General features: G+C 29.3%; 1 protein-coding gene across 1 annotated transcript in view; it reads right to left on the reverse strand.

The window, feature by feature from the left end:
* Positions 1-27,701, reverse strand: part of LOC145936364 (neuronal calcium sensor 2) — a 123,908-nt gene that overhangs the window by 59,306 nt on the left and 36,901 nt on the right. The window contains exon 2 of the mRNA XM_083038521.1: positions 23,280-23,325. The gene's annotated coding sequence lies outside the window, so the exon portion shown is untranslated. The remainder of the gene's footprint in view (positions 1-23,279; positions 23,326-27,701) is intronic.

Consider the following 27,701-nt stretch of genomic DNA (forward strand, 5'->3'; position numbering starts at 1 on the left):
GCTATGTGCTGCAACGAAAACGTCGTGCACACTACGACCTTTTACATTTTTCAATCTCGAAATAAAATCCGCAGATTTATCTCTACTGTGCAAGCGTTAGACCCGTATTCAAGTTACAATTTCGTTCAAGAACGATAGTCAATGTGGAATAATATAAAATATAAGAGGAAAATTTAATTCAATAAATAGACATAAAAGTATGTTACATCTGTGTACGTCCGCACGTCATATCTCTAACGATTTTAAAAGATTTTAAAGTTCACAATTTCTTGCTTGTAATTTTTTCTTTTTAATTTTCTTAATTCTCATATAAAAAATTAAAATAACAATTAAAAATTAAAATCTTATATTTTTGTAACAAGTAACTTTGTCTTTTTAATAACTTAAGTAACTTTGAATTATGTGTATTTCATATATAAATTATTATTTTTACTGTAATCAAAGAGAAATTAGCTAAATAGCATATTATTTTATCACATATTAATTGTAAGTAGAGCGCGTTCTATAGTAATAGCATCTCATTTTACCCTTTCTTATCTAATAGTTTAATTCACTACCTTTTTATGATGACCATCCAATTTGCTGTTAACGATCTTTTGCAGCATAATGATGTCATAGAAACGAGTATAGGTCTTAAAAAGCAGGATCTTTAAGAACGACGTCTTGGCTGCCGTTTTTAAATATCGTTATATAAATTATACAGACAATCTTAAAATTCGACGTAATTCTTTTATAGATCTCATAAAAGCAAAATTAAACGGATTTTTAAAAAATCTTAATATAATTTCATAATTCTTATTAGATTAATTATCTTAGGCTTTAATTAATTCCAATTAGATTTTTTACAAAATTTAAATTTAAGATGTATACACTATACTATAGGTGTGCGTAGGACACTATACTATACTCAACTTTAAATGGCTAACACATTGTAGCACAAGACAAATAAAAAATTTTACTCACAATCAGTGGCTTTAAAAAACTAATTTAAAATCGTATTAATAATTATAATAATTATATACTTATCAAATTTCTTGTATTTTAAATTACGTATTTTCTATTACTCCGATCAATGTTATATTCTACATACAATATTTAACAATGTGAAATGTATTTCTTCAAAACTTAATTTTAAAGAGCTCTGTTCGCAAACAACGGCTATCAAATAATGGCTAATTCTAGCTTGCTAAATTATCCTTTATTGTATTTTGGCTTTATCGTTAAATTCTCTTTATACCTTTGTAATAGCCGTTCTATGCCATACGCTTCTCTTTATGATGCGCAGCTGGTACGCAGTTATTGAAATGCGTTTATTTCAAAATAATGCTTCGAATATCTAATTTATAAAATTAAAAAATATTGATTGTTTAATAAATTACTAACTTTTTTAAAAAGTTATTATCATAGATGTCACAAAAACAATTTAAAAAAAACATCTTTGATATTTTCCACTGCCTGCTTTATGAATTTATCACATTTTTATTTTCGTGTATAATCGCAAAAATTACCAGTATTTTTTTTTAATACCGTAATAGATATATTTAGCAATTGATAATTATATAATTATTGTATATAGTTAACTTTCCTTGGAATAAATATTGAAAATTATAGAACTGTAAAAAAACGATAATTCACAATTTTTTAATAAACAATTATATAGTTTTTGATGCGCTCTGTAAAATCGTATACATATGTTTTTGTTAACTGTTGCACTACACTTGGCGTTATTAGATTCGCGTGCTGTTCGAAACCGCGCCGCATAGTTAACGTTCAGCTCACAATCAGTGAGAACCTTGGCGCGTAAGAAGAAATTAAGATCATCGCGGATAATGATCCGTGGGAGTTTTGAAAGCAAAAAAAGATCTGTTCGCGTGTCGCGCGGTCACAAAGAAAGAGAGATAAAGAGAGAGAGAAAGCGTTTATTCTATATACCCTTGTGCTAACTTTTGAAGAGTCCACGGACAACTTTAGGCGATGTCTTGCGAATGATATATCCGTGACAAGTCCACTCGTTTCTTATCTCGCAATGTCTAGTGCGATGTATGCGTCTCGTTTGCCTTTATAAACTTGCAGCTTGCTCGCTACTTGCGTCATCATGCGCTATACATCAAGCTGATGTTGCATATCATTTTGCTTTATTGCTGTATCTTAACTTATTTTGCGTTAACTTAAGCGTTATTAATTTTTTAATGTTATTGTTACTACTATTTGATAATTTATTTGTTATCGTCATCAGCATAATAAATGTTATTAATATTGTGTCCTAATATTTATGCTGCTTATTTAACATCATTATATGTAAAATAAAACTAGAACTTTCAATATTACCCCCAAATTAAAAACAATAAAAGCATAAAATTAATCAATGATATTTAGAAATAAATCAATTTAAAATATTGTAATTGCAAAATTATAACTTTTAGGATAATTATTTGTATTTTTGTCATGTCACAAATTTGTTTATCAGTCTCACGTCGGAGAAATTATACATATATATAATAGAAAACAAAAGAAATATATTAAATAAATATTTTATGTGTATAATTGTCATCACTCTTTTAAAGGTGTAAACTTAATGAACGAAATAAAAATTATTGCATTTCAAAATTATTCAATTTTAAATCATAATTCCACAACAATATATTCGCTCGTATTTCCTTTCTTATGGATCTTCTATCATCTTCTCTTGCGACATTGTTTTCGGAATGTTCGATATGCATAACGTTACGAGATGAATAACAGCATGCAAAGTATGTACTATAGAAACCATGTTCTATGATCTAATACAGATGCAATGTTCAAGTATTCCGTTTGGAGAAACAGACTTGTGAATGTCAAACAATTTCAAGTATGACATGATAATTCAGTTGAAACAATACTCTGTACCTTTGAATGTGATAGAGGAATTAGTCCTTACGTATGCTTTATAAATCGTATCAAGATTTACTGCGATAACAATAAGATGGTCTCGATCATATATGTATTAATGTCATATAATGCATCAGAATGGCTATATTCGGCGCGATACGATATCAGATATATCACAAGCTACAAGACACAGCTGCTTCTATCAGACATCTACGCATGCCAAATACATCAATTTCCGTAATAGAACATATAACACATTACGACCTATTGTAATCTAGATCTAACTGATGTTCTCGTACAAATATAATTTTGTCATTTAAAATGCCAATTTAAAATGCAAAATAGATTGCAATTTATTTTGCACATTGAATTAAAAATTTATATGGAGCTTAATTTATTTACACACTCGAAAAAATTATGCTTATGAATTTACGCTCGTACATGTTTGTGTGTGTACTCAATGTTTTTTAAATTACCATCTTTTTTAAATCACCATTCACATCTACTACAGTGTGTTACTGTGTGTATGTTGAAACAACAATTACCAGATATTTATTCTTGTCACAACTTGTTCCATATTTTCTATCTGATATTATCAACGCCCCTTGCATTTGCAAACAGCAATTTGTTTCTTTTTTCTGTAGAAATACGCGTTAATGAGATTAACGATTCATTTCATATACATTTTGTACGCTTGAAATATTTTTCTTTATATTTACGCTCAGAAACGCTTTTTTTACTGGGCTGCTATCATTGTGTTAGTCTATCATAAATTCTGTTCTAAACACTAAATTCTAAATATTAATTTCTTCAATCCTATTAGCTAAACATGCATGTGAACTAAAATAAATTGAAAATAAATAATATATAAAATAATGCGCGCATGTGTATTCTTTAGCTTCTAGTTGCTTTACTTAGAAACAACCAAAGCAAATAACTCCGTCTAACAGTAAGAAAGATTCTGTATTTAAGCAGAATATTTAATATTAAACGTAGCTTCCTTTCTCTTACCTCTATGTAGTAAATGTTCTTTACAGTAAATAGAAATGAAAATTAGAGTATACTGAATTCAATATTAACTCTCTTAAATATAAAATTAAATATAAAATTGTTCTATATATTATATGTACAGTGTTTCCATTTACATAAAAATAATGATAATTTAGTTAAAAAATACGGTTAAATTTATAAATTATTATACACTATTATTGTTATTAAGCAATATTATTGAAAAATGTAAATAATACACTTTGTAAAAACAATTCAATTTATTAATACACATGATCAACATAATTAGGAATTTTCGGATTCAATTTTAGAATTTATATTAAAAGAAAGCAAACTGTTGCGGTCTTAATTAATTTTAGTTCACATACATTCTATTGCAATAGTATTTTAGATATATTAATTTATCTAAAAATAACACATTTTTTTCAATATTTTTACTTTAAATGGAAATGGAAAATTAAAAATGACCAGTTAAAACGGACCAACTTTATTAAAAATAAATATAGAATAATACTTATTTTTTAGTAGGTACCTACATACGATTTCGATTTGCTAAAATTTATTTGATTTCCATTTGATCAATCGGTTTTACTAAAAAAAATAAACGTGGAATGGAATTAAAAAGTAATGCTTTTAAGAGTGCCATGATTGTCGGATACAAGAGATTGGTGTCGATTTTGTTTCACCAGAGTTTATCAACTATTCTTCCGAATGCTACCAAGCGTAATCACAGCTTCAATATTTTACAAAGCGATATACGTGTCGTTAAACTATCAGAAAATACTATTAATAAATTATCTGTTGTGCGGGGGGGGGGGTCTTTACGGGCCAGTTGTGACGTCTCAACCTACATCATTTCTGTTTACTTCAATTTTGATTTATATATTCTGAACACGCAGCTCGAGTTTAGTGCGAAATGTGCGCGATCTCATTGGAAGTTTCTGACATTTCTATAAAGGACGAATCTCACATCTATCTTGTGGGTAACATCTATCTGTTGGGTAACTCCTTTGTTACTTGAGAAATAAAAAAGATTGTTGAAATATAATATATTCGAAAGAAACACGAAACAAGGTTATTCATCATTTTAAACCCTATCAAAATGATTTTTTCTTGGATCCAATTTATAAAAAAAAAATCTTAAAAACAAATATGTGTAATAATATTCGCTTTTTAATACATTATAATTGTTCAAATCCCCCCCCCCCGCCCAAAAGAAAATTGTAATCCAAAAATAAAGAAAATAAGATCAACAAACATATCTCAACAACTTAAAAATATTTAAAAAGTATTGTATCATTCACTTATTTATATGCTGTATGTTCTAGTTTATTTCTTTTATATTACGTATATAATCAAGTTTTATATATATTATATATATATAACAATAAAATAGTAACAAATAAGATGTTCTTTAAACACTGCAGCATGGCAGTTTCGTGAAAAGACAGAGAAAAAAAAAAAGAATAAAAATTTTATGTAATTCCCAATTTTCGTCTACTTTACGACCTTCGTAAACATTGTAACAACAAACATTGTCACATATTAATTATTCGCATGCATAGCGAAGGTTTTAATTGGATCGTGAATTAATTAAAGGCCACATAGATTTAATCACAGCGCACATACATATAATATAAGCACATTGAATAGCAACGGTAAGAGATATAGCAGCACTTTTTCTGCGCGATTTTCTAATCAACATTAAGTGTACACGTTATATCTTTTATTACCATTTTGCAGATAGAAATAAACACTCATTTTTTAAAAACTTCCATTATAATAAGAAGTACATTAATCTCAGTCATCTTAGAACTAATTAAATAAAGATGAGATAAGCGCGCAAATTGGAGTTAATAAAGCGCAATAATTCGGCTAGAAAAATATAATGAGAATTAAAGCAAAAAAAATATGACAAAAAATTATAAATTGAAAAGTTCATTTTTAATTAATATAAACAATTTCTAGTTAATTTTAATAAAAATTTCTTATTAAATTATTATTTTTAAAAAATCGGAAGAAAGATAAAAAAAGAAGACAAAAATATAAAAACAATTTTGATTGTTAAAAAATTTGCAATTATTTTATTAATATATAACTTTTTAAATAATTTTTAATATACATATTTTTAGGTATTCATTAAATCGCGGATTATTTATCAATCTACTGATAATCTGTCGCATAATTTATCTAAGATTTAAATGTATTTAAAGCTAATTTTTTTGCATACAATATTTTATAATAATAATCAAGCAAATTTCAAATTAAAATCGAAATTATGTGTGAGAAAAAATCCATTTCCTATATAATTTCAAAAATGGAAGCGAGTTTGAGGAATTAAACAAAAAAGACAATAATGCTCCAAAAAAAAGAGGATGTGAAATGTGAAAAGCTTAGCGAAAAACTACTATCTTTATTCCTCATGCGGAGTTTTCGGTTTATTCGGTATATTCAGAAATAAATAGAAATAAAACGGGAAAACTTTCGAAGCAGCACGCCGCGATATAAAGAACATTTCCAAGTTCCAAAAATAACGTCTTAGAAAGAAAAATAGAAATTAAGTTTTTTAGTATCTCTTCGTTGCAAACTATATCCGACATTACATCAAAATGAAAAGTTTGACACTATGTTTGGACGGATACGATTCAAGAAATGTGCGAAGGTTTATCGTGATAACTTTGTCATTTTGTTAATCATTAAATTTGAAATAAATAAATTTAATCTGCCTCTCTCTTCTATCTCTGCTAAATAAATATTTAATTTGTGCATGATGTCAAAATATGTTTGTAAATATCACGAAAATGTTGAAATATCATAAAATAAATATTAATAATCGTATCGCAGTGAATTATGCAAAATGAGTTAAACTGATTATTAAACTGATCGATTAAAATATGTTTTTCTTTATTTCGTTCCTAACTACACATGATACATCAAAATTAAATAAACATTTCTTTTTATTTTTGAAATTCTCTCTTTGTTATCTTCATATTTTTCTTTATCTTCTTATTTTTGTTTGATAAATTAATTATTTAATAATACAATTAAATTAATATAATTTAATTAAATAATATATACAAAAATTCATAATAAATTATATAAAAAATATTAGCAATGTTTTATCTTTTACTTCTAAATAATTATATATTATAAATTTTGCAATTTTGCTTCAGAAATTAACTCACAGCGATACGACAGATTTTGCATTAGTAATTTGAATATCTAGCAAAAAATAGAATTACTATGATACGGAGTAACGAGTACGCCGCACGCGACAACGTCGCTCGAAACCCGGGATTATCGATTTTTGCAGCTACCGGTTATACGTATAGATACGAAGCATTGCTGAAATCGCTTGAATATATATCTCTAGCTTACATTTAAAATATTAAACCTAACATATTAATCCCAAAAAATTTATAAACTCATCACACAGGTGTATTAATAAAAAACTTTGAAACTACCGTTGAAATAAAAACCTCAATTTCAAAGTTTATGAAGTTATACATATAACTCTATTGTGAATCATAAAAATGAAAAATTTTAGTTTTCAATAATTTTTTATCAAATTTTCAGATTTTTGCAATATTTGTGCACAATATGCGTAATGTAATCATATAGAATATCGAAAGCTATTGCTAAATAAAAATTTAATGAATCATGGGAATATAATAATTTTTTTATCGATTTATCAATATCAAAAATTATATAATAAAGAAAAAAAAATTCACAATTTAGTAAATAAAAAAATATTCGATAAAAAAAGAGAAAATATCAAGTTGTTAGGCAAATTTCAGTAAAAAGAATTCGCAATTTTTAAGAAGGGACGGTGGGCTGGGCTTAATTCTCTAACTCTAAAATAATATTGTGTATGTTAATTAAGCATGTTTATGCGAGAAACAATACGATCACAGAATTTAGTCTCTGACTCGTACGGCAAGGCAAAACTTTGCACCGTACTTCAAATATGAAGAGATTTGAAAGTAAAATGAGTGTTTGCGTAATCGTCTATCGTCATACAAACTGGTCACGTAAATTTGTTCAAGATATTTCACGATTTGGCGAGGAAATATTTATTCTCATTTTGAGCATGCACGCGCAATTTTTCCTAAATTACATATTTACTGAATCGAATGTAAAGGCATTCATATTCTCGGATGCTCATTAATTTGGCGTGTGGAATGCACATTGCACACCATAGTTCCATAACATTTGCGAAGCGGACCGCACGGTTAAAACGTCGCGATGGCCGCATAATTTGATTTATGAAATGGACATACATTTTCCGACTAACTATAATTCTCTCTGACAATGTTTACGTCTTTCGCGCGCCTATTGACAATCTTTATGCATTAAGCCTCTATTACTTCTTTCAATTTACACACATTACATCTTAAGTTATATTGAATATATGAATATATGAATAATCTTAAGCGATATTTAATAATATATAGTCGCGAAAAAAATCGACAGAAATAATCGATAAAAAATATACTAACAGTTTTATACACACGTATGCAAATAAATATAATATTCTGCAAATCGTTTTTATTAAAATCAAGTAAAACTAATATAATTATATTATATAATTTAATATTATATATTATATAATATAATATTATATTATATTATATAATATATATATATATTATATAATTTAATATTATATATTATATATTATATAATTTATTATATAATTATATATGTATATATAATTATATTTGCCAAGCTAAAATATAAAATACTGTAAACTACACCAATACATAATGCAATATATATGTATAACATATATATAATGCAATTATTCTATAAATTATTTATTTTATATTATTTTATCACGTTAATTTAAATATTATCTGTATCTATCATATAATATATAAAATATTATTTCTAAAATCATTATAATTTATCTTTGGTATATAAATCCGATAATATATGATAAAAAAACATTATATAAAAAAATTTGGTTTGCTTTCACAATTTATTTTTCATTTAATTATCTCTTTATCATCCCTTTATCCTTTATCTCATTATGCATATTACTGTATTGATTATACATATATTAGCAGTATACCTTAATATTAATAGTAATATATAGAATATATAGTTTAAAATTTTTTATCTTCTCGAAAGTGTTCTTGCAGAAAAAATATAATAACTTGTGAAAGATGTAGATAAAGTTAATTTATGCGTAAATGTAAAAAAGGTTTAAAGAAGCTAAATTACGATTTTGATCTTAAAAGAAAAAATATGTAGCATTGTTTTAAATTATTACAGATCCGTGACATTCTCATATAAAATGTACAGATCAACAATCGACAGAAATAAACCGACTTTAAAAAGTTCGAGGTTGATTCGAGGCAGAGAAATGTGACGTGAGCTTTACAAACGATTGGAAGCACAGCGATGCCAAGTAGAGCGGTATAATAAGAACATAACAAGAAGGGAACGAAGTGGTTCCTCCTGCCATCTTGGGAAATGCCAAGCATCTGAAGACAGACGAAATTAATCCGCGGGTCTTCGCGTTTAAGAAGCTGTTGTTCGCGTCCGTTGTACATTGCGCGCCGACAATTTTGAAAGCACAGCGAACATCCAATTACTAATGAAATATGGGAGTATGAAAAGCGAATACAAGACGAGTAGAAAAATCTGATAACGAAAAGAAGAAAAAAATTGCGAAAAAGGTAAACCGAGTTTTATTTAAATGCGCGAATTTTTCATTGGTAATTTGCTATATAACTATACGTGTGCATATTTATACAGTAATGAGTTATTGTACACGATAATTTATTATTGCATAATGTTTTTATTCGAGAAAAAATCGTTTTTTGTTTTTCGTCTCTGAGACAGTGAACAAATAAGTTAGAGCGAGTTTTTTAATTCATCGATTGATTAATCGCATGACGCGCAAATACAGCAAAGTGCTGCATTTGCAGCATTTACGCATCATGCGATTGATCAATCGATGAATTAAAAAACTCGTCTTTACGTTTTGCGTAAGACCAACCTTGCTTCGACAAAAAAAACCTTGTTAAGACATATTGTTCGTGATTCTTCGAGTTCGTCGCTGCAATCGCAGTTTCGTTCTAATAAAGCACTCGTTGATGAACGAAGGAACCTCAGAGATACGTACAAACTGCAATTGCAAACGGAAACAACACGGCTCGCGGAAGACACATTAATTACAAGACGTGTGCGTGCATCGCGGAAATTAGTAATAGCTTCAGTCTATCCGGCTCATACCCAAGTAATCCCGGATCAGCGAGTGCTCCTGACGGCTGATTGCATCTCCGCAGAATATATACATGCGAACGAAATCCTTTTTCCCGTCCCTATAGCAATCGTGGCGTATCCTCTTAAAGGATCTTCCTAGGTGTCGCGATCTCACACTTGAAGTGGCATTAATTATCCCGCTATAATTCAGAGCATCTTGACATAATTGAAACGCTCTATAACGAGTTTAATTTATGGCAACTGGTGCTGGCAACCATTATATATCATTGTCTTGATAAAATCGGCTATAAATTTGACAGAGTTTTCATCACAGTTACAAAAACATTCGGTGAACGATTCTGGGTATGCTAATACGATTTTGAGGTACTCGTAGAAATGAGGGAATATCGTAACGATCGTACAAGTTAAATAATAACGGAAACGGAAACGATAACGAGAACGGATTGCACAAACAGCTCGCGAGTATAATTATGGATGAAGAACTAAAGTGTGCTGCAGCAAATAGTGTTAGCATGAACTGTGTATATGGGAGTAAGAGGCACTCCATATATTTCGCTTCGAATTACGTTTAACTGTATCGTACGAAAATGCCGATACGTGCACAAGATTGATCCGCTTGCGATTGAGGCATCGCGTATGAATAAACTCACAACTGTGTAGGAAACTTTTCTTCAATATACTTTTGCACAGAAGATTCCGACTGGCATTTATATTAAAAATAATTACATTTGCACGGGTTTATATATATTTGAGATGATAGCTGTAAACTTATTTAACAAGATTTGTTACTGTATACAACAGTTCCACTGTTCGCGTTTAAAATAAATAGAATAGTGTCCTTGCGGCGCGACAATATTGAATAACATCTACAGATTGAATTACTAATAGGATAATAATAAGCGTCATGGTATCTGAACTGCGAGAAAACAGGAAAAACTAAAAATATCGTAAATAATTTTCTGTATTAAAAAAGACACTTCATAATTGTAACAAAGTTACAAGCCATTTTTAACATATTATATAAAGTATTTGAGATATATGATTATATAATATAAATTATATGCACATAAAATAATATTCAAGAGATCAGACAGGAGAAAAAAAATCAATATTTCAGAAATAATAGCGGAGACATAAAAAAGGGCAGTCCTTAAAGTACAATAAAAGGGCAATTCTTAAAATAAATACGGCGGTTATGAATTCTTTGCGCGCACAAGGGGAATGTTAATTCGCAATTCTCATCATTGTGCTGTGATTTCATTTCTAACATAATTGCATGAGACATTAGACGGCGGTAACGATCCTTTTCCTGTATTACTTGAGCGTTATCTACACGGCATGACTCTCGCGGCAATTGGATCTCTTGATAAAACGAGAATAATTCGTAAAAATGATATACTTTGATTCAGAGAACTCTGGGCATAAAGCCAAAGGACGCGAAATATATGATTGCCAAAACATTGATAATGCCAAGCACGTAGTTCGCTTCAACTTGCGCACTAATTATACGACGAAATCTAATTCTCAATCGACACACATTTATACACATATCGTGATTTTGATTCGTATGTACCAAATAAAATTTAAAATCATTTGTTGATCATTTCACTTAATAAGCACGAAATTCCATTACGTTATTAACTTTACATAGTTTCTAACAAAATCAATATATATTTGCGTAAATATTCACTCTCTTTTAAATTTTATATTTTCAAAGCATTTACATATATTAATTATATTTTCGTCTTCATATTATGAAAATTGTTAAAGAGAAGTAAATAATCAAAAATAAAAAAATTTTGACAAAATCTTCAAAATTAATTTTCAAAAATACAAGCAGATTTTTCCTATTTTTATGTCATACAAATTTTGCTTTAATAAAAATAATTTTTTTATACAATATCACAAATATTATTATAAAAATTCTCTAATTATGTTTCCTTGTCGTCATTTTAAAAAATACTTAAATATAAGATACAATTCCGTACACAATTCTGCATAATGAATGCTTTATATATAATTTGATAAAAATTGTGGTATTAAATTATTTTTTCATATATCCCTCTTAATATTTGAAATCCGAGAAAAAAATAAAATACCTCTTTTAGAAAAACTTAAAAGGTTCGTTTCCTGTTTTCTCTTGATTAAATAAACTGCATGTATAAATCATTCCAGTGACGTAAATGTATAATCATATAGAAAAGTTTAATCTTTTGAATAGCATATGTTCTCAAATAACTGAGACTCAAAATAATAGCTAATTATGTGACATTATTAGAAAAGTTATATGCAATTTGCATACTTTTAATATAATATTACAGCAACGGAAAGTTCCCATGTATGTAATAATTCCAAATGTATAATTACAGATTTTATAATATATTATATCTTAATTCTCTTATAACAAAAATGTAAATGTATTTTAGACATACATTATTTAAAATAATAAATTTAGAAAAGAAATCTTTTTTTAAAGGTTTGTTTGTATGTTCTCATTAACTTTAATATTTTAATACGATTCATGATGTCAGTTGCTGACTTCAATTTTCATGGTATCTATATTCGTTTCCATATCTATTCTACTTCCAATTGCGTAAACAGAGAGAGAGACGTATCATCCAAAAACAATAACGGTATTTCAAGCTCGGAATACGCAGGTGCGAACGAGTCGTAATTGAACGGCACCGTCGTGCAAGACAATCTTGCTTTGTAACGCGTGTTTTTAATCCGATTCAACGTAACTGGAGCACAAGGACACGCTTTGCTCGTGCTCCGTTTAGCGGAAATATTTCATCGCGCATCCTCGACGAGAAGCTCTTCTAGTCGCAGAAACTACTTTTAGATATTTCCAAAGTTGTGTACGCCACTTGGCGGTAACGAAACACGCATTACTAAGAAAATCAGAGAATATTTAATATATAGAAGAGTACAAACTGATCTTAATTGTTTAATATGTGACTATTTTGACAAAGATTGAGGTTGATTCTTAAAATAAAAATATAGGACAAACACCTGTGTGCATACAATTTATAATTTTTTTAATTATATGTTACTAAAAGTAAGAGAGAAAGAGAGAGGAAAAAAAAGGTTTAAAGAATTCATTTGCAGGAGCACAAACAAATAAAATATATAATTCTTTAGATAATTTTATATAAAAATTTCATACTGTATTTTTACTTTATTGTTAAAATATTTAATCTTAAGAATTCTAAAATTAAAAAAAAAAGCACATCATATTTCTGTTAAAAAAGAATTATCTCCAGAATTAAACATAGAATCTCGCGCTCTATTAATAACTGATATTAAATATTAAAAAAAAAAAATTACGTACGCGTTATGAGACATGTTTAACAAATATACATATTTAAGTGCAATATCTTGATTAACTGTATGTCAAGTAATCTTTTTCATCTTATAATATTTCCGATCTAATATTTCCGATAGACAGTATACAACATAAAATCCGGTCTCCAGACTGCATCTGGCATTTCACATACCATGTTTAAATCCGAATTCTAGCATAAACACTCATGGCTTAAATTACGATTGCGTCTTTGCAACCAATGCTAAGTACTCGAATTCGCTACCACAGCAACTTTCAACACAATTCATGATGCAGTACTATCAACTGTGCTCAGTAGGCAAATGACACGCCAGACACATGTGTTTCTCCGAGTGCATACATAATGCAGATTCGAGTCACATTCATTTTCCAGATAAACAGCGGGGGTTGCTCGCGAAAGAGACGTAATTTCAAGTGTTGACAAAACAAATCAAGCTATGCTCCGTACTGTTATGCGTCTACCTAATACCGGTAAATGGCGAACGTAAAACAGAGTATATCTGAAGATCAGTAACGCAACTTTATTCGACCATATATCTTTGTTGATTAATATTGATCTAACAATAAATGTTAGTGTGCACGCGTGTTAGATAGATATATAATGAAAAAGTTGCATTGTAAAATCCAGCAAAGAATTTCTTCGTATAACAACATTTGAAATAATTTTTCATTTAATATTTAATATTTAATATTTAATACTTAATATTTAATATTTATTTTTCATTTAATTTAATATTTCGAAATTCAATATACTTTATCATTGAAGAATGATATTGATGGAAATTAATACTTTTGCGAAAAGATTTGCTCCGTGTGAATAAAAACTCATTTATTTTTCCGTAACATCATTGATCATCAGACATACATATAACATATCTGATGGTTGTTTCGTGGATTAATATTTGTATATACATTGATAAAGACACGATTCAAATAATTTCAATGAAAAACAGAACGCGATGATGAAGATGCCGTACAGGTAGCGGTAGAATTGCCAAAGGTGTAATTGTCGAACAAAGGGCTGTAATGTCAGCCACAATGATGTAAATTGTGTGCGTGTGATGTATATGTATGTTATATAAGAAACGCTAATTACTTTTTCTGCACACGCGCATGCATATGTAAAACCGGATGTATACAGTGTCAGGGCGCTATTATCTGTCAGTTCAGACAGGTTCTTTAGTAAACTCGGAGAATTAATTTTTTCCCCTTCGCAAAATTATAATAAAAGATCATCTCTCGCGTGTCAAGAGTATTTTTCATTTTTATTAAATATCTTAGCAATAAAGTGTCACAGAAGATTATTGTTAAAATTAAAAGTTTAGAAAAAATTAACAAAAAACGAGCTTTTTCGTCATCCATCTAAATGCTCAAAATGTAATTTAAAATGTTTTAAATTATTGTGACAAACAACTTCCTAAGGAGTTCAGAATTTTGATAAAAAGATATAATTTTTAATTTAAATTATCAAATAAATATTTTTTTAATTTTTCGATTTTAGAAGATAAGAACGGAAGATGTTAAATATTGTGGCCGCGCTGCATCCGATATTTATGTGTCAAATATAATAAAATATAATATAACAATATAATTAAAAAATAAATAAAAATAAATAAAAATATAAAATACAACAATGTTACTTTTATGCTTTTACAATTAGTTTATATTTATATTATTATCTTTATATATGTCATGTTATATTTTAATAAAATTTCTATGTTACAAATATATTAATATGTCAGTATTTTATTCCTAGTGATTTAAATTAATTACACGAAAATAAAACGGGAAAAAATCAAAATACAAATGCAAATGTTTGAACCATAAGATTTTATAGTAAAAAACTACCTATTTATGTATCTACGAAAAGTTTTTAACTCTTGATTTTCAATTTACAAGTTGTAAGGAAAATGAATATAAATTACATATGAGTATGTTTTATAAATAATAAACATACATATTATAAATTTATCTTCCCTTTTTCTTTTAATTTATTAATGTACGAGTCAACTTTTCCTCATATTTGTTAAATTAAAACTTATTAATTTTGCAAGAAATAATCAAAACCTATATACTGTGGGCACTGTGTAACTTCTGAAATTACGTGAACAGTGGTTAATAATTTAAAGGTTAATAGGAACGAGCAATAATGGCGGGACGCTCAGTATAGATACACACATCGCGGAAACTAGTAGCAGGTTCCCCGGCCTGCTTGGGTAAAGCTGGGTCGCGGTGCTATCGATCTCCACCCACCTGGAGACCTCTATACCCCTGCTCGCAGTCGATGGCTCGCAGGATGAGCGTTGGGCCTCAAGAGAAGGATAAGGTGTTAGGAGGGTTGGAAGGATATAAAGAGAAAATGTAAAAAGAAGATGAAGTAGAAAGATTGTGCGTATTATATATATATATATAGGTATATAGAAAGAGAGAATCGTATATACTCAAAATACGTCCCCGCAGGGCTTACTCTGGAAACGCACCCTCGACAATAATCGTTTTCTCGGAATGTCGAGGAGAACGAGTCCTCCAGCAGCCTGGAGGTAAGACGCGGACAAATCGACAAGCTCCGCGACGGATTTATTTTAGAGGGTTACCCCCAATCACGAAGTCATGCACCTCGATGAAGATCCCGCGAGTGGTAAATCGTCAAAAATGAAGAAAGCATCCAGTCACGCGGTAAATTAGTTTTCCGTGATTTTGTTTAGTTATTATACAATACATTAAAAGATTAGTTTCCTATAAAAATATGTATTTGTTTAGTCTAACGATGATATTACAAATATATTCACTATATATAAAATAAGTAAAAATTTAATTACAAAAAAATTCTTATGATGTTGGCCATAAGAATTATTTCATCTGATAATTATAAAATTTAAAAAATAATTGTCAAATATTTGTATATTATAGCTTTGATATCTTAGTATATTATTTATAAATAAAAAAAAACAATTTTTTTCGAATACTGCCGTAATGTAATGTTTCAACATCTCGATATCGAAATAATTTACGAACGAATCATTACTCTTTATTGAAATGTTTTACTTTTATTGCGTACGTCCCAGCATCAACACACTCGATTGTAGATCTACTTAAAGCTCGAATTTGAAATTCAACTGACCGACTTTGAGATTTTAAATTTAAATTTTGGTAGGATTTTAAGCAATCGGGTTAAGTGTTACGGTGAAATTTCGATAATGCAAATAGATAGTCGAGTCAAAGTGAGCCACACATTTTCAGAGGAAAAATATTTGGTTTCTATAGTCCCTGACCACGCGCTCACTGTATTTCTATATTTGGAAAAGCTATCTGCATTTGCGGTACGACACAATTATTTTATCGCATATCTAATTTTCGTAGTTGGTAATTGAAAACATTTTAATGTTCATCGTAAATCAAATTATATATTCGAAATTCGTTTAACATATTTTTCAAACATATAACACGTAACTAACAATCTCCAAATTTACTGGATAGCTATAATATAAAATTATGTAAAATTTTATAACATAAAGAAAAGCGTATAATAAATGCAGAATCTATTAATGGGATAAATGGATAGTTCAATTAGAAAAGCATATAAAATCAGCTTTAAATCTTTCTCTATAAAGAATAAACTTTCTGTATTAAATTCAAAAAAATCAGAACAGAAATATATAAATATTCTGTATCCTAAATAATTTTAAAAAAGTTTTTAGAAAAGTTAAATTTTTTAAATTTATATATATATAATTCTATTTTCAGAGAGAATCTAACAATAAGTATTAACTGTTTTCATTTTATTCCAATCGCTTTTTCAAAAAGATAATATTGAATTTCATACGTCAAAATATTCGGATAAGCATCGCTTAACCGATCAAAATATTCGATATCGATTCGATTTTCTATTCAATGCTGAATGATCAACGCTAAAATAATTTCAATCAATAATGTCTGCATTTGCAATCGTATAAATATTTTAATGAAGATAAATAGCTCAATTTTCAATAACAACATTTAATTAGGAAAAAAATGATTAGCATGTCTAGAATTTAATTTTTATAATATAGCTGTAATGACCACTCAACAATTTTGTGTTATGTTCATTTCACGAATGTCTTCGAAAAATTTAATAAGATTATAATTTGCTTATGATATTCTTTTCATTGGACTTCTATAATCTTCAATATTTCTTATACAAATACGTAATTTTTTATAAATTTATTTTTTCTTTTCTCTTTGTGTAATTTTATATATTTTCATAAAAGCTTGTAAAAATATATATATACAATCATTTATAACGCACATATGAAATCTATTTTGATATAAAAAATATTCCTAAAAATATAACTAATATAAAGCATATATAATATTTTTTCAAATCAGAAATGGTTCCAAATTTAAAGGATACGCACAATAAATGTAATATTAATATAATCTAAAACTAGAGTAAATAGATCAAGTTAATTTCAGAATAGGCATAAGATTTAATGAATTCTTATGGCACACAATTTGTATCCACACCCGTTGCCCAAAATATTAGATTAATGAATTTTAATTCCTGATTCGTTATTGAGTTATATCATTCCTTTTTAGCAGAGCTATTTCGCCATTAGTTTCATCAGCCGCATCGGTCGAGGCAGATTGCAAACGGGTCGATGGCAGAATATTTAGATTATAGTTCGCGCTCGTGAAAGATACGAGCGTGTTGATAAGAGATAATTGAAACGATAGTTTATGCAGATATATATATATATATATATATATATATATATATGTATAAAAACATACATGCGCCTCGGATAACATGCAAATCCACTAAGGGTTTATAGAAGTACATCAACACGTTGCGCCGGTGCGTAAGTTTTCTATATCACTCGTCTGTTGCATGTATGTTCCAATGGCGTGGAATACATCGGTGTAAAAAGGGTAAAACGGAGGCGGACACGCCAGCTGGGAACGGAAAATATATTCCAGAAGAAAACACACACACAAGTGGGAGAGAGAGAGAGCTGCGTCATGGCGACGTGTGATCAATGTAATAAAAAAGTTGGAGGTGATCACTTCCGCGGCTGGTTCTATGGTTTTTTGTGACTTTCCTCTTCCCCTCTCATTTCCACGATAAGTCGATTGCGCCCACGTCGAAAGGATATTTTTATAACATCGCAACGAAATTGCGATGTTATAAAAATACATATACGCGACAAGCATGTATGTACAATGCAAGTGTTAGATTGCATTAAAGGAGATCGTCGTAACTCTTTTTTTTTTTTTATTGCATTTTGAGATTGTGGGGCACAATAGTTTGTAATGAGAATTTAAAGTAATGTAAAATGTTGCCTGATAATATTCAGTTTATCTATGACAATGTGTTATTATTCATGGTAAAATCAGGAAAATACTGTTATTATATTATTATGATTATTATTATAATTCTTATAATTCTTATATGAATAATTTTTATAATTCTTATATCTTCGTATTTTAAATTTCCATTAATCATAATATTATAAATATAAAATTTTTATTTTCTAAATTTTTGGTCACGCAGTTGACCTCAAAATGCAATCTCTTATAAGCTCTCACACAAATTGCATAAAATATTTTATTTTATATCAATTAAAGAATCTTGTCACATATATTTATGCTTTATCATCAAAGACTCCAAACATGAGAAAAGACTGATAATCTCGTTAAAATTATTACGAGCATCAAAGTAAAAGTATCGTCGGTGCATCTCAAATTGTTATTCCTCTTACAACATAAAAAGAAAGAATTCGAAAAACATTCACTATTTATACTCGTAACAATGCCATTTGATACAAACGAAAATACGCCCCCCCAAAAAAAGGGGAAAAGCGCAGAGACATCGTGACAAAGGTACGTTTCGATAAGTGAAATATCGCGTAGCGAGGGTTTATTATCTCGCGAAAAATGCGCGAAATGATTTCGCGTTATTTATATCTGCACGCGTAAACGCTGTTACCCGCGAATAAACTCCTCGAGCAACGGCATTAAAACGCGGATTCTCACTGCCGGAGGGGAAATATGCGCGAAACGTGTTTATACCGCGCTGTTCCGCGCTGTCAAATATTTATATGCTGTGCTTTATCTTCAAAGGATTCGTCCGCTATGTAGCCCGGGAACGCTGATAAACGCGTATCGATCGCGAGAGACCAAGAGAGAGAGACCGAGAGAGAGAAAAGAGAGAAAGAGAGAGGGAGTAGGTCTGATTATTTCTGCTTAGCGAGGAACTTGGTAAACATCGGCTGTGCTGGAGAAAGAGGAGCCCGTCGCAAAATCGCCTGTAGTGTGAAATTCATCGACTCGCCCGAAGTAAACTCTCCCCAATACTGTTTGTCGTGGTTCGATTAAAACCTCAGTAGCTCTACTCAAAGTGAAATAGGAGTGCCTGTTCAAGATCTTAGCGATTGCATTCATATCCTACACTTAGCACTACATAATTTGAATCTATATTCCTTATTGTTGTTTACAGAAGCATACGAGATGGTGAATTTAATTTTTAACGACCATATATGTATACAATATACCTCAGAGAATTAGATATATCAGTTAGATCAGCGCGAGAGAAAAGAAATTAATAACTTATTAAAAATGATTAAAAACTGTTTCAGAAATAATTAATAGTGTTTTATGCACGCATATGGCGCAAATTTATCTGTAAAATATATTTAAAAATTTTATTCAAATTATTTATATTTTTTAGTTTTATAATTCTGCGAATAGAATCTTTAAAGCAAACTGTGCAAGTATTATAAAAGTAAATTACTTTTCCCTCGTGTCTCTAAAATCATTAAAATCAGAACCTTGAGAAATAAAATAAAAAAAGAAAACTCAAGATACTGATGTTCAAAGAAATCGCTTAGAACTTTAAATATACAAATTAAGCTTTATGTTTTGCCCAGTAAATTCTTATGGATTTTTTGTTTAATACATATATATATCAGTTGACTGTTTAAAATTTATTTATTTAGAGTATTTGAAATACATATCTATATATATGTATAGTATATTATATAATAAATAAATTTTAAACAGATAAACAATCATGTATTTTCTTTCTGTAGCATAGATAGATAGTATTGATTGTGTGATTATATTTAATGAATTTCCAACGTTATTATAACCAATATTAATTTCGTGTCGTTGCCGAATATGATTGCGGCAAAATATTGATCAAATAAAATCATTATGCAGATTAAAAAACGCGAGATAAAAGGTAGCTTTGCATCGTGACTACTGTACCCCAAGAAGCTTAAACCATTGATTTAATATAATAATGTTGCCTCTTTGATATTTTTCAATTAAAAAGTAAAGTAAACACAACATTAAATATTTCAAATTCCAATCTTTGTTTGATGTAATTAAATAATTCAAGAGACATTGAATAAAGTTGAAATAATGTTATACAGCGTTGAACTTAATGTGTGAATATTCTCAGTTGACATTATCGACATTCGATCATCGGACCTTTGACATTAATCTGACATTCCCATTACGAGAAATCAAATTCAAATACATATATATAGCATAATTAAATATTGTCAATTTGTTGTTCTAACAATAAGTCTGAAATTATTACTTCTATTGGCAAGAAATTGGCAAGAAATTGATTTTAAAGGCTGGGAATGATGACTCGACAACTCGACATTACGCTGTAACATCACAAAAAAAAACAGCAAATCTTAAAAAATCTTAAAAATAAAATGTCAAGTCAGTGCTTCCATTTTAATATCAATTTTCTGCTAATTTGATAGGAGCAATAAATTCGAGATTAGAATGACAAATCAGCAATAAATTAGCACTTAAATATATCATATATCCGAATTTGATTTCTCGTAATGGGAATGCCAGATCAAATCGCGAAGGCGATTATCGATCCACGGGAACAATATACTGTACTCGATACTGTACAGTATCCGGCCTGAATCGGGAATCGTTTATGATAATCTCGCGCTTCGGGACACGCGATGGGACATAATCCTAGGATAAAGCCGAAAATAATTGAGACGGTCATTCCATTATAAAGGGAACAGACACGCCTCATTCACGAGAGCGCCGAGAGAGAAATCAATATCCGACGTCTCCGCGACAATGTCCGAACGTAGGCAAGTTATGACGCGCGCGCGCTACCAAGGCGGTGAATTTAGAAATTGGGACAGTGACTATGATTAATCGAAAACTTGTAGCGCTTACGCTCACCCGCTTACTCTGATTGAAACGCAACGACCGCGTACACAAGTGGGATTACTAATGTTTAGGTCAGCCATCAGCATTGCAAGGGGAGAAAATGAGATATATAGGTAGACGTCGACAGCCAAAGCTGTTCGGACAATTCAATATTGCTTAAGTCTACTTAAACTCAATTAAATTAAATTAAATCATTGCATGTTTCTCATATTTGACATGTGTATGTGTCTTTTAAGTTTTTAATATATACATATATGTATAATATGTATAACGCTAAATTTAACATAATAAATTCTAACTATTTAATCTCCAAATCTTCTAAATCTAATGTGTTTAATCTAAACTCTTGTAAGTTTTAAATTTCAAGTTAAAATAAATTATTAGGTAAAAAGATTGTATAATTATAAAAATATAAAAATTATCATATACATATAATATATAAATTTTACATTTATTTTCAACGTCTCTTTGAAACGCATCCGAGTGATTTAAATCCAAAAGTATGCCAAAATCATTAATTAAAGAGATTATAAAAGATAAAGTTTCAACTTTCGATTATAATGGACTTAAATGCAGCTTCACTGCAGATATTGTATAAAGTTTTCATAAAAATTTTAAAAAAAGTATGTGTGTATTCATGTGCACAATCGGTCACTTTCTTCTTCAATTTTTTATAAGCACTTAGATCTTATAAGTACTCACTTCTTGAATTTGTTATAAAATTACGAAATTAAATATAGAACCAAAATTTCTTCCAGATTCATTAATATGAGATTTATTAATCTCAATGTAATTAATCAAGCTTTATTTCGTTTAAGAATCAGAGATGTTCGCGTAATAATTTTAAAAATTAGTTTTAAGAAACATTTTTAACTGTATGCATTTATCACTATTTATATAGATATTATCTTGCGTGTGGTCCGTTAAATATTTTTAATAGAATAAGTGATATAAACTAGTATAAGTCTGACGTAAGGATTGACTTTGTTAAAACTGACTCATACATTGATTTTAATCTGCCTTAATAATAAAATTAATAAAAAAATCCTTTTTGAAATTGAGATTACAGGAAATATTACGCACTAAATATCAACAATTTATCGATGTTGACATTATTAATTATTAATTTATATTACGATAACGGAATTCTAGTGCAGAAAAGAATTTAAATTAAACAGCAATAGAATATTTTAAGGCGACATCGCGAAACCTATCAAAAGTGTGTTAAAAACATCTCTGCAATATTGCAAAAAAAAATGAATTATTGTTCAAACGATCGTTTGATATTCTTTATCGAATATATAAATAATCGTATATGAATAAATGGACTAATAAATCCATCACCACGCATAGCACGATCGTGTCATTACTTAATTGCGCAACGACTCCTGTTTCTTTTAACAGGCCACGTCGCAGCAGCTGGTGACGAAACTGCGTTTCGAAACGCACGTCAAAGCATGATGCAATGTGACATATGAAGCTGGAAACCGTCGGTCGCACGAACGCGTTGCAAAAGTTATGTAGTACGCCTGACATGGCGGCTATTGGGGGAATATGTTGCTGAAAATTTCATTCAACGTCGCCGCGGCAACGGGTGCACGCGACCGACGTTTCGAAAATTCAATTCGCACCTTACCTTTCTTGATATCTCGCACCGCGGCTGCCACCGTGAATACATCCTCCTGAAACAAACAAGTAAGTGTTTCATGAAGGAAAAGTTGGCAATACAGAGTTCTTTGGCGAAAAGGAATCTTTGTCTTGTAAGTTCATTTAAGATTCGGATGTGATAACTTTGTTTTCCTCTGGCTTTTCTTATCTATTTAACACATATAATATACACGTATGTGTAATAGATTTTATAAATTATAATGTATTATTATAATCGTAAAAATTAAATCTTTAAGAATGTTAAAATTTCTTAAATAACTTCTCGATAATATTATCCAATTACGCAAATTTAGATTATTAACCAAGTCTTGTAATTCAGATTAATTAAGTCTTATAATTAAGAATTCTTAATTTTTTCCTCATTTTTAAAGATTAATGATATATTTCTGTTTCACATAACTTCTCTATGAATATGTATATAGTCTTGAAAAAGGACCAAGGCTTGTGACAAAATGATTAGACTTATTCATCGAATCTATTCGTCTCTCTTTTACGTAACACATATGAATGCAGATTTTATCAGCAAGTTGCCCATTCGATGCTTTTATATAGCATTGCATGACTAACGCGGATTCATCGCATGTATGTTCTCCAAAAAAAAAAAATGATTCTAAAATTCCATTTTTTTAAAAAGCTCTCAACTTGCGTTAACTTTCGGAGTCAAATCAAGAAAAAAATAGTGCATTAATTTATATTAATAAAATTCTAATTATTCTATCTATTAATAAAATATTCAGAATATATAATCAAAAAATTGAAAGATATAATAAAACTGCCTTCAAATTTTTATCAAATTCGACAGAGAATCACGTGTATCGTGTGTATGGATTTTCTGGTATGTTCTGTAATATGTATTAACGAACGACGAGAGCTCTCCCGAAACTCAACGCGAAACGCTTGTGCTTTATCACGCGAATAATTAAATAGATAAATCAGAGATTACGAAACGGCGATCCTCTAAATTTCACCGCATTTGCGTAGTGCTCACCGGATACCGGAAATGTGCGCAATCATTTTCGGCACAAAAGCGGACTACATCGATTCTGGTAGATTATCCTACATTTATGCTCGTTTTATGGTCATCGGCGGGGCGGTTATACTCGTTATTCACCTATTTATCGTACTGCTGTCGAAACACTATCATAACTACCACGCTATAGGAGTTACGATGCATATACATTCATTTAACAGCGATGATGTCGTCAAGATTTCGATCATCGAAATAAATTGCTTTATCATGAATCACTCTCTCACACACATACGCATGCTAAATAAAGCAAGTCAACGAAATTTTTAGCATATAAATAATGTATAATTTTTAGCATATAAATAATCGTATAATTTTCTGCGTCAAATAGCTATCGATCAAGACCTAAAAAACATTAATATTACACTCAAATAAAGCATGTTGATATTGCTAAAAATTTTCATGCTATATTTAGCTAAATATATTTTTTAAAACTCTGCAAAAAAATTATTATATAAAATATATTTCTAAAAAATTGCATGATACTAATAATATAAATATATACAAAAATTATTGTATCGTGATACATGTAATAAAATATCTTATTGCCATGAAATATTTAAATACTAATTAATAAAAACGAAATAAATCTCATATTGAGTGAAAATTAGTAATGCATTATATACATATACTCTTCTTTTTTAGATTTCTATCATTTTATATATATTATATATATTATAGCATATATGTATATATATATATATATATATATATATATATTTCTTGATATATTTCAAATACGCGTGGACACTGTTCTCATAATTTAAAAGCGCAGATTATTGGTTAAAACGTGCGGCAAAAGTTCGTAGTAAAAAAATGATAAGCTCGCTTTTATATGCGCCGCAGGAGCAACTACTATGACGTGTGTACGATGAATGAGCAGATACCCGAGCGTCGTGATGAAGGGATAAATCCATTTAAAACCTCATCCATTATATCGCTTTCTTCCACGCGCGCGCGAGCACTCATGTTTCCCAGTTATTTAAAAACCGGGGATCCATTTCGCTGTGCACCCTACACTTCTGCACGCGGTTTCGCAATAATCTCTGCAGTGTCGCACCACTCATTATTTTTCCTCTATTGGAAAAAGAAGGCGCAATACTTTAAGATGAATACGCGTTCCGACATTTTTATGTTCCTACCGCAAGAGAGAGAATTGAATTCCATTAAATGTACAACACTTAAGGTTGTGTTTGTTCAGTTTATCAATTTAACAGAACTTAATTTTCTTACGCTATATAAAAAGCGATTCATCCTATACATGTTTATATAATGAATGAAAATGTAGTATTTTAATACATTTAAATGAGATGAATCCGAGCACAATTATACGAAATTTTCAAAAGCGTATATTCAAGTTAAAATATATTCAAATCTAAATTATATTCTGAATCAACATTTAAATGTTAAATGTAAAACAGTAAGATAAAATATTGATGTTGAATTTTTAATAAATATATATCAAATTTTCTGTTTTTATAATCATATACATAACTTAAAAATAGAATTTCCCTAAGATTATTAGCGTTTCATGTTTGAGAATTACGAAAATATAAATAAAAGTTTCTTGCAACATATGTATATGTTCAAATAAAATAAATTTTTATTTGAACATATACATATGTTGCAAGAAACTTTTCGATTATTTATTTTCTCGCTTTCTCCGCACAATTCTCTTCCTCGCCTGAATAATATAAAATGGTCGAGATAAAATTAATGCATAAATTTTTCATGATGGGGGAATGTGTTATACATACTTTATCTATACCTATATGAGCAAACACTGATACTATTAAGCCCAACGTACGCCAATTATACGGCGTAGCAGCAAAATTATTGCCAGCGACGCATTATCGAGAAAGTAATGGCCAGAGGTAATATGTCATTTGGTCAATATTTATTCTTGATATACACGATGGCCGCATCAACATGAGTGCGTTTATATCGATCTACAATACTTGATAAATGAAGTTCGTATACCAGGCAAACCTGTTTCCTCTCTAATGACAACAAAAAATTAAGCAAAAAATAACAAAGTGTCAAGCGATAACTAATTGGCTTAAATTAATATTTCATCAGATAAGTACTAATAATGCTTGTAACTATATATAATCTAATAATTTTAAGAATTTAATTGAAATAAAAATATATTCTGTAATTCAAAAACATTATTATTCATATAATTGAAAAATGTTTTTTTGTTTTATTGCTATTATTATTACTATTAAAAATATTTTAATTTTAAAAAATTAATGTAATTTTTGTGATAAATCGATATCAATATTATCAATCCTAAAAAGTGAAAACAAGATAGACGCGAAATATAACAAATATAATAATTTCTTAATATAAATATACTTTCTTAAATTCATATTATCCATAAATAAGTTAATTTTTCAAAAGGTTAATCTTTCAAAACGAAATATATAATAAAGAAAATCGAAATATGGACAAGTTTCTCGAAATGCACTTATATAACTATCCTATATATAGAAACGGAAATTCCGGCAGTCAGGAAATTTGAAGATTCTACGATCTAACGATAACCAACCAACAGGTCTTCCGTTTTCCCGCGACCGCATGCTTGTCCAAAGCTCGGCGACCCTCTATAAATCGCGGTCTGGCAAATGGAACTCCCTGAGAAATGCGTTAGGAACGTCGGTGACCGCGGCCGAAGGGAAGTAGCCATTGTGTCGCGCGCACCGGCTGACTTGTGTCGTTGATTACTACTCGTCTCTCCCAACGCTCTATTTCATGAGACACTTCCAGTATATTATTTACGTATTAAAGCTCATTCAATTATAAACGTAATCCGTATATTTTGTAGCGATATTCGGTATCTTAAATTGTTAAAAACATTTTATTTAAAAAATATTATTTAAGCGATCATTGCAACGTCAGATAAATGTAATTTATCGGATAACTGGGTGTTAATGACTATTTTCCGGAGATTTCTAAAAATCACTCGATTTGTAAAATCAAAAATAGAAAGTATTTTATATTTATAATATTTTTAAATATTTACAATATTTTTATATATGTATATTTTACATTTTTTTTTACTTTTATTATAAATTACGTGCATAAAGAAAAAATGTACAAAGCGATCTCGAAATTTATTGCTTTGAAAATATATTTCATCTTTTTTCCTCTTTATTTTATTCTTTTCATCGTAATTTGCGTGCACTGCATTTCTCAAAATGTCTCGCGCAGCTTTAATAAATTTTATCCAAATAACGATTTAACAGAAGACCGATAACCGGGTATTGCAGCTTCTTTTATTCCGCTCAATCCAACTTGTTCATGAACCGTCGACAGTTTATGCCGACGAAAGCTTGACGTAAGTACTTTGCGTATCTATAC

Source organism: Prenolepis imparis, unplaced genomic scaffold (genome assembly GCF_030444845.1).
Source record: "Prenolepis imparis isolate NDT839.2.m4 unplaced genomic scaffold, iyPreImpa1.0 SCAF_5, whole genome shotgun sequence".
In the NCBI taxonomy this organism is placed as follows: domain Eukaryota; kingdom Metazoa; phylum Arthropoda; class Insecta; order Hymenoptera; family Formicidae; genus Prenolepis; species Prenolepis imparis.